Raw genomic sequence first — 11,977 nt, 5'->3', positions numbered from 1 at the left:
TGCAAGTGTCCAGCCTATGGCATTCTTGTGCTGTTTCAGCACTTGGATAAGTTCTTCCTCCTGCTCCTCACTCAAACTTGAATTGATGATTACCGGGTAGGTGTTGTTGTCACCCAGATATGCATATTTCAAGCTTGGCGGTAAGGTCTTCAACTCGAGTTTTGGTGCCTCTACTTCTTTACTGTCTTTGGGGTTCAACATGATTGAATTCTCCATGGTTCCTTGTGGTTGTTCTCCACTTGATGCTTGCTGCTCTAGCTCAATAGCTCCTTCACATTGTTCTTCTTCTAAAACTCCTTGAACTATCTATTCTATAGTGTCCACCATCATGCATTCTCCTATGGATTCCTTGGGGTAACTCATTGCCCTGAAGACATTGAAGACTATCTTCTCTTCATGTAATCTCAAGACTAATTCCCCTTTTTGTACATCAATGATGGCTCCAGCAGTAGCTAGAAATGGCCTTCCTAGAATGATTGATGTGTTAGCCTCTTCTTCCATATCCAACACAATAAAGTCAGCCGAAAAAATGAATTCTCCCACTTTCACCAGCAAGTCTTCCACTACCCCATGTGGGAACTTGAAGGTTCTGTTAGCTAATTGGAGTGCCATTCTTGTTGGCTTGCCTTCCTCAATTTTCATCCTCTTCATCATGGTTAGGGACATGAGATTGATGCTAGCTCCTAAGTCACACAAGGCCTTTTCAATGTTAATATCCCTATGATCCAGGGGATTTGGAAACTCCCTAGGTCCTTCATTTTCTGGGGTAGCTTCCTTTGTATTATGGTACTACACTCCTCAGTTAGCACTATGATCTCTTTTTCTCCCCAGTTTCTCTTTCTTGTCATGAGCTCCTTCAGAAATTTGGCATAGAGTGGAATTTGCTCTAATGCCTCAGCAAATGGTATGTTGATTTAGAGCTTCTTGAAGATCTCTAAAAATCTAGAGAACTGGCCATCCTTCCCATCTTTCCTCAGCCTTTGTGGATATGGTGCTTTTGGCACATAAGGCTTCAAGATTGGATTTGGTGATGATGAGGTAGAGGTCTCCTCTTCATTCTTGTTTTCAGGCTTTTCTGCAGCTTCTTTTTGTTGGTTGCTTTGGCTTAGGTTTGCTTCTTCCACCACCTTTTCGCTTCTAAGTGTGATGGTTTTGCATTCTCCTCTTGGGTTAGCCATGGCATCACTGGGAAATGTATGTGTAGACATAGGAATTCACTTGGATAGAATCCCCACTTGTGCTTCTAACTTTGAAATGGCTGTGCCTTGATTCTTCAAATTTGACCTATACTCTTCTTGGTTGGCATCTATCCTCTTGTCAGCTTGTATTTGCCTCTCCAAAAGAGTGGAAATAGCTCCTGTCAGCTGTGACAACAGTTGTGCTATTGCAGCTTCTACTCTCTCAAAGTTGCTTTTGATCTCACATGGTTGCATGGTTGAGGTTGATGTGTCTTGATGGTGGTTGTTTTGCATTGGTTGAGTAGAATGATATGATGTGTTTTGTACATTGTGGTAGGGTCTGTTATTGTTTGGTTGATGGTTGGGGTTGTGATTTTGGTATTGATTGGCTTGGTATGGCTTTGTATGATTTGGATTGTGGTTTTGTTGGTTCCCTCACCCAAAATTTGGGTGGTTCTTCCAACCTGCATTGTATGTCTTGGAGTTTGGGTCATATGGGGGTCTAGAATTGTTCACATAATTAGCTTGTTCACAGTCAACTTCTGGTGCATCTCCTTCTTGTTGGGGGGCTTGGGCTTGAATGGCTGAGACTTGATTACTCTCCATCTTCTTGGTCAAGGCTGCTAGTTGTGCAGTGATAAATTTGTTTTGGGCCAGCAGGGCTTCCATTGAATTGAGTTCCATCACTCCTCTCTTTTGAGTTCTTTCTGAAGCATAGAAGTATTCATTCTCGGCTATAGTCTCTATGACATCTATGGCTTCTTCAATGGTTTTCTTCTTGTTGAGTGAGCCTCCAGAAGAATGATCTACTGCTTGCTTTGACTCATACGACAGTCCTTCATAGAAGATGTGTAGTTGCACCCACTTATTGAACATGTCAGGCGGACATTTCCTTGTCAAATCCTTGAACCTCTCCCAGGCTTCATAGAGTGTTTCACCATCTTGTTGTCTGAAAGTTTGCACCTCAGCTCTTAGCCTGTTGACTCTCTGCAGAGGGTAGAATCTTGCTAGGAATTTATTTACAACATCATCCCATGTGGTTAGACTCTCCTTGAGGAATGCTTCCAACCACTTTGCTACCTTATCTCTGAGTGAGAAAGGGAACAGAAGTAGTTTATAGGTGTCAGGGTGTACACCATTGGATTTTACAGTGTCACAAATACTCAAGAATGTACTGAGATGTTGATTTAGGTCCTCCTGGGCTCCTCCTCCATATGAACAATTATTCTGAACAAGTGTGATGAGTTGAGGTTTCAACTCAAAGTTATTGGCATGGATTGTTGGTTTGAGGATGCTGCTGCAACAGTTTCCTGGATTTGGGTTAATGTAGGAGCCTAAGACTCTCCTCTCCTACCCAACATGATTTCCAGCATCTCCTCCAACATTGTCCTATACTTCGTCATCCATGGTGGTTCACAGATCTTCCTCTACTAGTTCTTCTCCAACTATGCCTTTGCCTCTTGCTTCCCTCCTTAATCTAATGAAGGTCCTCTCAATTTCACTATCAAAGGAAGATGAAGTCTCTCCCCTTCTACCTATCATACATTCAACAAAAAAGCAAGTGAAGGACAAGTGAAAGAATCACTATAGTAAGATTAGTGGTTAGCTTGTTTGATGCAATTAATCAAACAGTTAGAAGAATGGAAATATGGACAGTGAATAGCTAAAATAATCAAAGTAAAACTAAAGAAAACAGAGTAGACAGAAGAGTAAAAAAAACAAAAAAGAAAATAACACGGTAACAAAATTGCTTAATCTAGCTCCTCAATCAATTTAATCATTAACAAATTCAAACCAATCCCCGGCAACCGCGCCATAAAACTTGATGAGCCGAATTCACACCCCATTATAAAATTTATGAATCCGTTCTTTTGGCAAGCGCACCAAAATTATCGTCAAGTAATAACCCACAGTAGAGTGGGATCGTATCCACAGAGATTGGTAGATTTGAGCAACTTTAATCAATTGGTGAATTAGTCAAGCTTAAGCAGAATAGATTGTGATTGCAGAATTGTAACAGTGCAGAATTGTAAATGACTCAAAAGTAAATGAAATCAGTAAATGGCAGAATTGGAAATGGCAGGAAAGTAAAGAGCAGAAACTTAATAGTAAATGGGAATGGGGAATTGCAGAATGTAAAGAAAGCTATAAAGAAAGTGGAAGATAAGAATGGGGGGAGAGATTAGGAGATGTTGTCTCTTTGGATTAAATCCAGCTCATATCCTCTTCAATCATGCAACTCATTGACCTCTTGGCAATCATGATTGATTGAGCTCCAATCCCTTGGTGACTCAATCTCTCAGATCTTGATCAATAGCCAATTCATTGGTCTAATTGCTCATGAAGAGAGATATGCTTGGTCCTTGATTATACCACACATCATCATAGGTCCAAGTAGAGGGAGGATTTTATATCACCATATCCAAACACCAAAACCCAGATCCTACTCAAGTGTGAGAAGGGATTTCTAGCATGATTTCATGTTTCCTTTTCCAAGGTTCCCATGAAACCCATTTTGCATTCAACCCCTTTTCCAAGGTGATTGAACACTAGCATGAAGAACGAAATTCCTTCTAGCAAATGAAAGAGAAGATGAAGAGAAGAAGAAATTCACTATCATTAATCCATCAAGTACAACAGAGCTCCCTCTCTCAATGAGAGGGAATTTAGCTACTCATAGCTCTAGAAAAAGTAAAAGATGGAAAAAGTGAATCTAACTATGCATCAACTAATAGCTCAACTGCTTAACCCCTTCTTCAGTACTTCCAAGGGGTATATATACTACTCCTAGCAATAGCAAATAAAGAAAAATACAAAAGTGAAAGTAAAATTACATTTTGGAGGGAAAAGAAACTCATAAAACGTGATCTCCCAGCTGGCGTGTGATTGAAACTTCAGTGGCGTGCCACGCCTTCCTCTGATTCTGCCTTGGTGTGCCACGCCCAATCCTCAAGTGGCACGCCTCCCTTCACTGACCATCCTGGCGTGCCACACCTTCGAGCTCAAGTGGCATGCTCAGGGTTCTTTTAAACCTTGGGTAGCCTAGCGTGCCACGCCTTTGAGCCCAAGTGGCACTCCTAGGCCTTTTTAAAGCCTTGGTTAGCCTGGCGTGCCACGCCTTCGACCCCAAGTGGCACACGCAGGCCTTTTCCATCTCTTTGCTAGCTTCTGGAAATTTAAACTGGCATGGCACGCCCAGGGTTTGGCGTGCTACGCCCATGCTATGTGCTTGATCTATTTCTCTGGAAAGTTGAACTAATGTGGCACGCCAGGGTTTGGCGTGCCATGCCCTTCATGTGCTTGGCTCCTCTGCTTGGCGTGCCACGCCCAGAACTCAAGTGGCATGCCCAGGTCTTCTCTTGGATGATTGGTGATGGTGGCATGCCATGCCTTCGACACCAAGTGGCACGCCCAGTTGATTTTTAAAGCTGGCGTGCCACGCCTTCGACACCAAGTGGCACGCCCAGTTGATTTTTAAAGCTAGCGTGCCACGCCTTCGACACCAAATGGCATGCCCATATGGTTGGCCTTGTTTCTCCTTCCCTGGAAAGTGTAACCAGCATGACACGCCCAGGTGTTGGCGTGCCACGCCCATCATTTGCATTGGTTCCAGTGGCTGGCGTGTCATGCCTAGCATTCAAGTGGCACGCCCAGGTAAGGATTTTGAGCTAGCGTGCCACGCCTTCGACACCAAGTGGCATGCCCAATCTTTGCTTTGGCCTTCTTTTTACATTGGCGTGCCACGCCCAGATGCTCAAGTGGCACGCCCAGCCTTTTTAACCTTCAACTTCCTCTCTGGAATTTTGTACCAGCATGCCTCGCCAAGCTGCTCAAGTGGCACGCCCATTCATTTGTGTCCTTCTTAGCTTGGCGTGCCACGCCTGGTTCTTTAAGTGGCATGCCCAAGTGATTTTTAAAGCTGGCGTGCCATGCCTTCGACACTAAGTGGCACACCCATGGATCATGTGGTGGGTTTGGCGTGCCACGCCCAGCCTGGCGTGCCACGCCCCCTTTGGTGGCCTTCATTGTTGCTCTCTGGAAAGTCATACTGGCGTGCCACGCCCAGCTCCTGGCGTGCCACGCCCATGTGTATGTTTAGGGGAATCCTCTCTAGACTTTAGTTCTGGCATGCCATGCCCATGTGATTTTGTGGCGTTTGCTCCAAGTGGCACGCCCGTTTCACACGCCCAGCTTCTTTTGTTGTTTTCTCCCCCTTTTTGATGTCTTTTTCTCCTGAAATTTAGCACAAACTCATTTCAAAGCAATGTATTGTAATGTTTATCAATTAATTCATGAATTGCAATAATTTAATGAGATTATGCCCTTTTATGGTCCTTTTTATGCAAGAAAAAGAGGTAGATGATGCAAGTCATTAGTCTTCCTCACTGGAAATCACTGCTTCTTCCTCCTCTATAGGTTCGGCCATTTTGGTTATATTGATGGCCTTGTACTCTCTCTTTGGATTCTCTTCTGTATTGCTTAGGAGAGTACTAGGAGGAGTTTCAGTAACTCTTTCACTCAGCTGACCCACTTGTGCCTTCAAATTTCTGATGGAGGACCTTGTTTCAGTCATGAAACTTAGAGTGGTCTTAGATAGATCAGAGACTATGGTTGCTAAGTCAGAATGTCTCTGCTTAGAATTCTCTGTCTGTTGCTCAGAAGATGATGGAAAAGGCTTGCTATTGCCAAACCTATTTCTCCCACCATTATTATTATTGAAACCTTGATTAGGCTTCTGCTGATCCTTCCATGAGAAATTTGGATGATTTTTCCATGAAGGATTATAGGTGTTTCCATAGGATTCTCCCATGTAATTCACTTCTTCCATTGCAGGGTTCTCAGGGTCATAAGCTTCTTCTTCAGAGGAAGCTTCTTTAGTACTACCGGATGCAGCTTGTATTCCAGTCAGATTCTGAGAAATCATATTGACTTGCTGAGTCAATATTTTATTCTGAGCCAATATGGCATTCAGAGTATCAATCTCAAGAACTCCTTTCTTCTGGGTTGTCCCATTATTCACAGGATTTCTTTTAGAAGTATACATGAACTGGTTATTTACAACCATCTCAATGAGTTCCTGGGCTTCTGCAGGCATTTTCTTCAGATGAAGAGATCCACCAGCAGAGTGGTCTAATGACATCTTGGATAATTCAGATAGACCATCATAGAATATACATAAGATGCTCCATTCTGAAAGCATGTCAGAAGGATACCTTCTGATTAATTGCTTGTATCTTTCCCAAGCTTCATAGAGGGAATCACCTTCCTTCTGTCTGAAGGTTTGGACTTCTACTCTATGATTACTCATCTTTTGAGGTGGAAAGAATTTAGCCAAGAAATCATTGACCAACTTTCCCAAGAGTTTAGGCTTTCTTTAGGTTGTGAGTCCAACCATATCCTAGCTCTGTCTCTTACAGCAAAGGGGAAAAGCATAAGTCTGTAACCTCAGGATTAACCCCATTGGTTTTAACAGTGTCACAAATTTGCAGGAATTCAGCTAAAAACTGATGAGGATCTTCCAATGGAAGTTCATGAAACTTGCAATTCTGTTGCATTAGAGAAACTAATTGAGGCTTGAGCTCAAAGTTGTTTGCTCCAATTGTAGGAATTGAGATGCTTCTTCCATAGAAGTCAGAAGTTGGTACAGTAAAGTCACCAAGCATCTTCCTTGCATCTCCACCATTGTTGTTGTTTTCGGTTGCCATGTTTTCTTTTTTTTCGAAAATTTCTGTTAGGTCCTCTCCAGAGTGTTGTGCTTTAGCTTCTCTTAGCTTCCTCTTCAGAGTCCTTTCAAGTTCCGGATCAGCTTCAACAAGAATGTTCTTATCCTTGTTCCTGCTCATATGAAAAAGAAGAGAACAAACAAGAAGAGGAATCCTCTATGTCACAGTATAGAGATTCCTTTATGTGAGTAGAAGAATAGAAGAATAGAATGAAAAAGGGAGAAGAAGAAGAATTCGAACACAGAGAGAGGGAGAGAGTTCGAATTTTCAAGAAGATAAGTTTTAGTAAATAAATAAAATAAATAGAAAAAGATGAGAGAGAGAGAGAGAGAGAGAGAGAGTGTATTTGGAAATTATTTAAAAGAGAAGAAAAATATTTTTTTTATTTTAATTATTGGTTAGTATTAGAAAAAGAAATAAAATAAAATTAAAATTTAAAACAATTAGTTAATTAAAAAGAATTTTGAAAAAGTTGTTAGTGGTTTTCGAAAATTAGAGAGGGAGAAAAGTAGTTAGGTGATTTTGAGAAGGCTAAGAAATAGTAAACTTTTTAAAATCAAAACAAATAAGTCAAGTGGTTAATTGAAAAAGATTTGAAAATAAATTTTGAAAAGATAAGAAGTTAGAAAAACATTTTGAAATTAAGTTTTGAAAAAGATATGATTGAAATTTATTTTGAAAAAGATTTGAAAAAGAAATTAAAAGGATTTGATTTTTGAAATTAAAGTTGATTACTTGACTAACAAGAAACTAAAAGATATGATTCTTAGAATTTAAAGATTGAACTATTCTTAATAGGCAAGTAACAACTTGAAAATTTTTTAATCTAAACATTAAATGTTAGTAATGATTTCGAAAATATGGAATAAAATTAAGAAAAAGATTTTGAAAATTAATTTTGGGATTTTCGAAAACATGAAAAAAAATGAAAAAGATTTGATTTTTGAAAAAGATTTGAAAAGATAGAAATTTTAAATTGAAATTTTGGCTTGACTAACAAGAAACAACCAAATTTTGAAAATTTTTGACTAAGTCAACCCAAAATTTCGAATTTTATGAGCAAAATAAGGGAAATATATTTTTTTTATTTTTTTTAATTAATGAGGAAAGAGAAAAATAACTCAATGACACAAAACGTAAGAAACTAAGATCAAAACAAATAATGCATGCAAGAACACTTTAAATGTCAAGATGAACACCAAGGACACTTTGAAGATCATGATGAACATCAAGAACATATTTTTGAAAATTTTTAAGAAAAGAAACACATGCAAGACACCAAACTTAAAAATTTTTAAACTATAGACACTAATAATTCGAAAATACACAAGAAAAATAAGAAAAGACACAAAACAAGAAAAATTAAAGATCAAACAAGGAAAATCATCAAGAACAACTTGAAGATCAATGAAGAACACAATGCATATATTTTCGAAAATTAAAGAAAAATTAAAAACATGCAATTGACACCAAACTTAATATTTGACACTAGACTTAAACAAGAAACACATAATTTTTTATTTTTATGATTTTATGATTTTATTAAATTTTTTTGTATTTTTCGAAAATATTTTGGAAAAAGAAAATAAATAAATCCAAAATTTTTAATAAGAATTCCAGGATTCATGCAATGTTAGTCTAAAGCTCCAGTCCAAAAGATTAGACATGGCCAAATGGCCAGCCAAGCTTTAAGTGAAAGCTTCGGTCCAAAAGATTAGACATGGCAAAATAGCCAGCCAAGCTTTAGCATAAAACATACAAGCATGTCAATGAGAAGTGGAAGCCTCAGTCTAAAAGATTAGACATGGCTAAACAGCCATCCAAGCTTCAACATATCTCATGAAACTCTAGAATTCATTCTTAAAAATCCTGAAGAACATATTTATATTTTTTTTTGAAAGTTTTTATGAATTTTCCGAAAATAAAAAGTAAAAAGCTTAAACATAAAATAAAATTACCTAATCTAAGAAACAAGATGAACCGTCAGTTGTCCAAACTTGAACAATCCCCAGCAACGGCGCCAAAAACTTGGTGGACGAAATTGTGATTTACACTTTTCACAACTCCGCACAACTAACCGGCAAGTGCACTGGGTCATCCAAGTAATACCTTACGTGAGTAAGGGTCGATCCCACAGAGATTGTCGGCTTGAAGGAAGCTATGGTCATCTTGTAAATCTTAGTCAGGCGGATTCAAATGGTTATGAGGTTCAGATAATTAAAAGATAAATAAAACATAAAATAAAATAAGATAGAGATACTTATGTGATTCATTGGTGGGAATTTCAGATAAGCGTTTGGAGATGCTTTGTTGCTTCTGAACCTCTGCTTTCCTATTGTCTTCTTCCAATCATGTGTGCTTCCTTCCATGGTAAGCTGTATGATCCTCTCGGATGAAAAATACCAGGTACGATCTCTGCACGGCTAATCAACTGTCGGATTTCTCATCTCGGATGAAAAATACCAAGTACAGCTACCACACAGTTGATAAACCCCAATTTTATGATTCATCTTGTGCTCAAATTGAGTGTTTTTATCAATTCTTCACCCACTTATTCATATGAATTGCATGGTTTTACTTTTCCTTCCTTATTCTATGATATATGTGAAAACATGTTTCCTATGCTTTAAAAATATTAAAATTATTATCCTTTACTACCATTTGATGCCGTGATCTGTGTGTTAAGTATTTTCAGGCTTCATAGGACAGGAATGGCTTAGAAGACAGAAAGGAAACATACAAAAATGGAAGGAAAGCACAAAAATGGAGTTTTGAAGAAAAGGCAGCGACGCGTATGCGTGGACGATGCGGACGCGTGCCTAGCGCAAAATAGCAGCGATGCGAATGCATGGATGATGCGGACGCGTGCCTTGAGCAGAACGCAAATGACGCGTATGCGTGACTGACGTGTATGCGTGACAAGGAAAAACTCCAGACCACGCGAACGCGTGACCCACGTGCACGCGTGATGGACGCCACATGCAGGAATCTGTAGAAAATGCCCTCAGCGATTTTTGGACCCTTTTTCGGCCCAAATCCAAGCCAGAAACACAGAATATAAGCCAGAGAATGGGGGAATCAAATGAGAAAAAAAAAGAAAAAACAAGAACAATTGACACATACATTGATATTCACAATTATTAGGATTTAGATGTAGTTTTCTAGAGAGAGAGGTTTTCTCCTCTCTCTTAGGATTAGGATTAGGATTTAAGATTTATGTTATGATTAGGCTACTTCTCTTCAATCACAGGTTCAATGTTCCTTTAATTTATTTTCTACTTTTATTTATCCTATTATTTTAATTGTTATTTATCTTTCAAAATTGGCTTATAAATCTTTCCATGTTAGATTTGAATATTCTATTTAATATAATTCGAGGTATTTCTGATTTATGATTATTTTATTCTATTTATGATGCTTTCAATTTAATTTAGAATTATTTTCCCTTTTGGCTTTGGTTAAGTAATTGGTAACACTTGAGTTATCAGACTCAGCATTTGATACAGATTTGTGAATTGCTGATTGAATTGGATCGCTCTAAAGCTAGTCTTTCCACAGGAGTTAACTAGGACTTGAGGATCAAATTGATTGGTCCACTTGACTTTCCTTTATTTAGTAAGGGTTAACTAAGTGGGAGCAATAACAATTCTCATCACACCTGATAAGGATAACTAGGATGGGATTTCAGTTCTTATACCTTGCCAAGAGATTTTCTAATTATTAATTTATTTTTCTTGTCATTTAAATTACTTGTTCCTTATTTTAAAAACCCAAAACAAAATATACTTTTTCCATAACCAATAATAAATCATACTTCCCTGCGATTCCTTGAGAGATGACCCGAGGTTTAAATACTTCGGTTACAAATTTTATTGGGTTTTGTTACTTGTTACCAACAAGTCCCACCATATGCTTATGAACCACCTCCTTAACACAACTCTGGACCACCATACTCATAAGCCCCCTACTACCAAACACCATCACGTGATTCTAACCCTTATCCACCATATCAACCACCCTATGAGCCATATGAGCCATACATAGATCCACCATAATTCCAACCCAGTTACTCCCAAGGACCACCACCTCCATATACACCACATCCATATCCATCAATCCAAGAGCCTTATGATCCTACTTATGATATTTGAGCAGAACAAGAGTCAAGGAATCGTCTCAAGGAAACAATGGATCAATTTTAAGTAACCCTGCGTCAATTGGACCGAGCGGTAAACCGAATAGCACCCGAAGCTTTCATGGCTAAAGAATCTCAACTTGAGAACAAGGAATTGAAGTGTGTAATGCCAGGACATTTTGGCCAGTTTCACTGACCTTTTCTTTACTGTTTTTAGGGTAGTTTCATGCATTTCCTTAGAAAATAAGCTAGTTTTGGGTAGATATTCACTTACATCTTGATTCAAGCATACATTATGCACTTTACATGATTTCATGAGGATTTTGCATGAATTTTATGACAAATTTGATGTTGCATTTCCCATGACTTGGACTAGAACTTTGATGCACTTGATTGCTTGATTTCAGGACAAAGGAAGCAAAGAAGAACCACATTAGTGGCTATGTTAGTTACACTAACGTGGGCACTAACGTGGAATGGGAGTAACTTGCAAAGTTAATGGGAAAAGTAATTGCCAATAAAGCTCTCGAAGCCATCATTGCCCACGTTAAGAGTCACGTTAACTAAGTTAACGTGAACTCTAACGTGGAAGAAAGGAAAGGGAGCCAACGTTAGTGACACTTAACATTATCACTAACGTTGGACCAAGCTCATATGTGGCCACGTTAAGAGCCACGTTAACTTAGTTAACGTGGCCTCTAACGTTAAGAAGTAAAGGGGTAGCCAACGTTAGTGACATTCAACTTTGTCACTAACGTTGGCCAAGTCACAATAAGCCACGTTAACTCCCACGTTAACCTAGTTAACGTGGAAGCTAACGTGAAGAAAGTAGGTGGTCAACAACGTTACTGACACCAAACATTGTCACTAACATTGGGATTAACCCACACAAGCCCCAATAAGCCACGTTAACTCCTACGTTAACCTAGTTAATGTGGAAG

General features: G+C 38.9%; 1 non-coding gene across 1 annotated transcript; it reads left to right on the top strand.

Annotated features, from left to right (window-relative positions):
• The first annotated feature begins 2,052 nt into the window (after positions 1-2,052).
• LOC112738475 (small nucleolar RNA R71) lies at positions 2,053-2,156 on the top strand. The gene has a single exon (XR_003169435.1). It is a non-coding gene; the product is annotated as a small nucleolar RNA R71 (small nucleolar RNA).
• The last annotated feature ends 9,821 nt before the right edge of the window (positions 2,157-11,977 follow it).

This window comes from Arachis hypogaea, chromosome 13 (genome assembly GCF_003086295.3).
Source record: "Arachis hypogaea cultivar Tifrunner chromosome 13, arahy.Tifrunner.gnm2.J5K5, whole genome shotgun sequence".
NCBI classification, from domain to species: Eukaryota; Viridiplantae; Streptophyta; class Magnoliopsida; order Fabales; family Fabaceae; genus Arachis; species Arachis hypogaea.
This window is presented reverse-complemented; position numbering and strand designations above follow the sequence as displayed.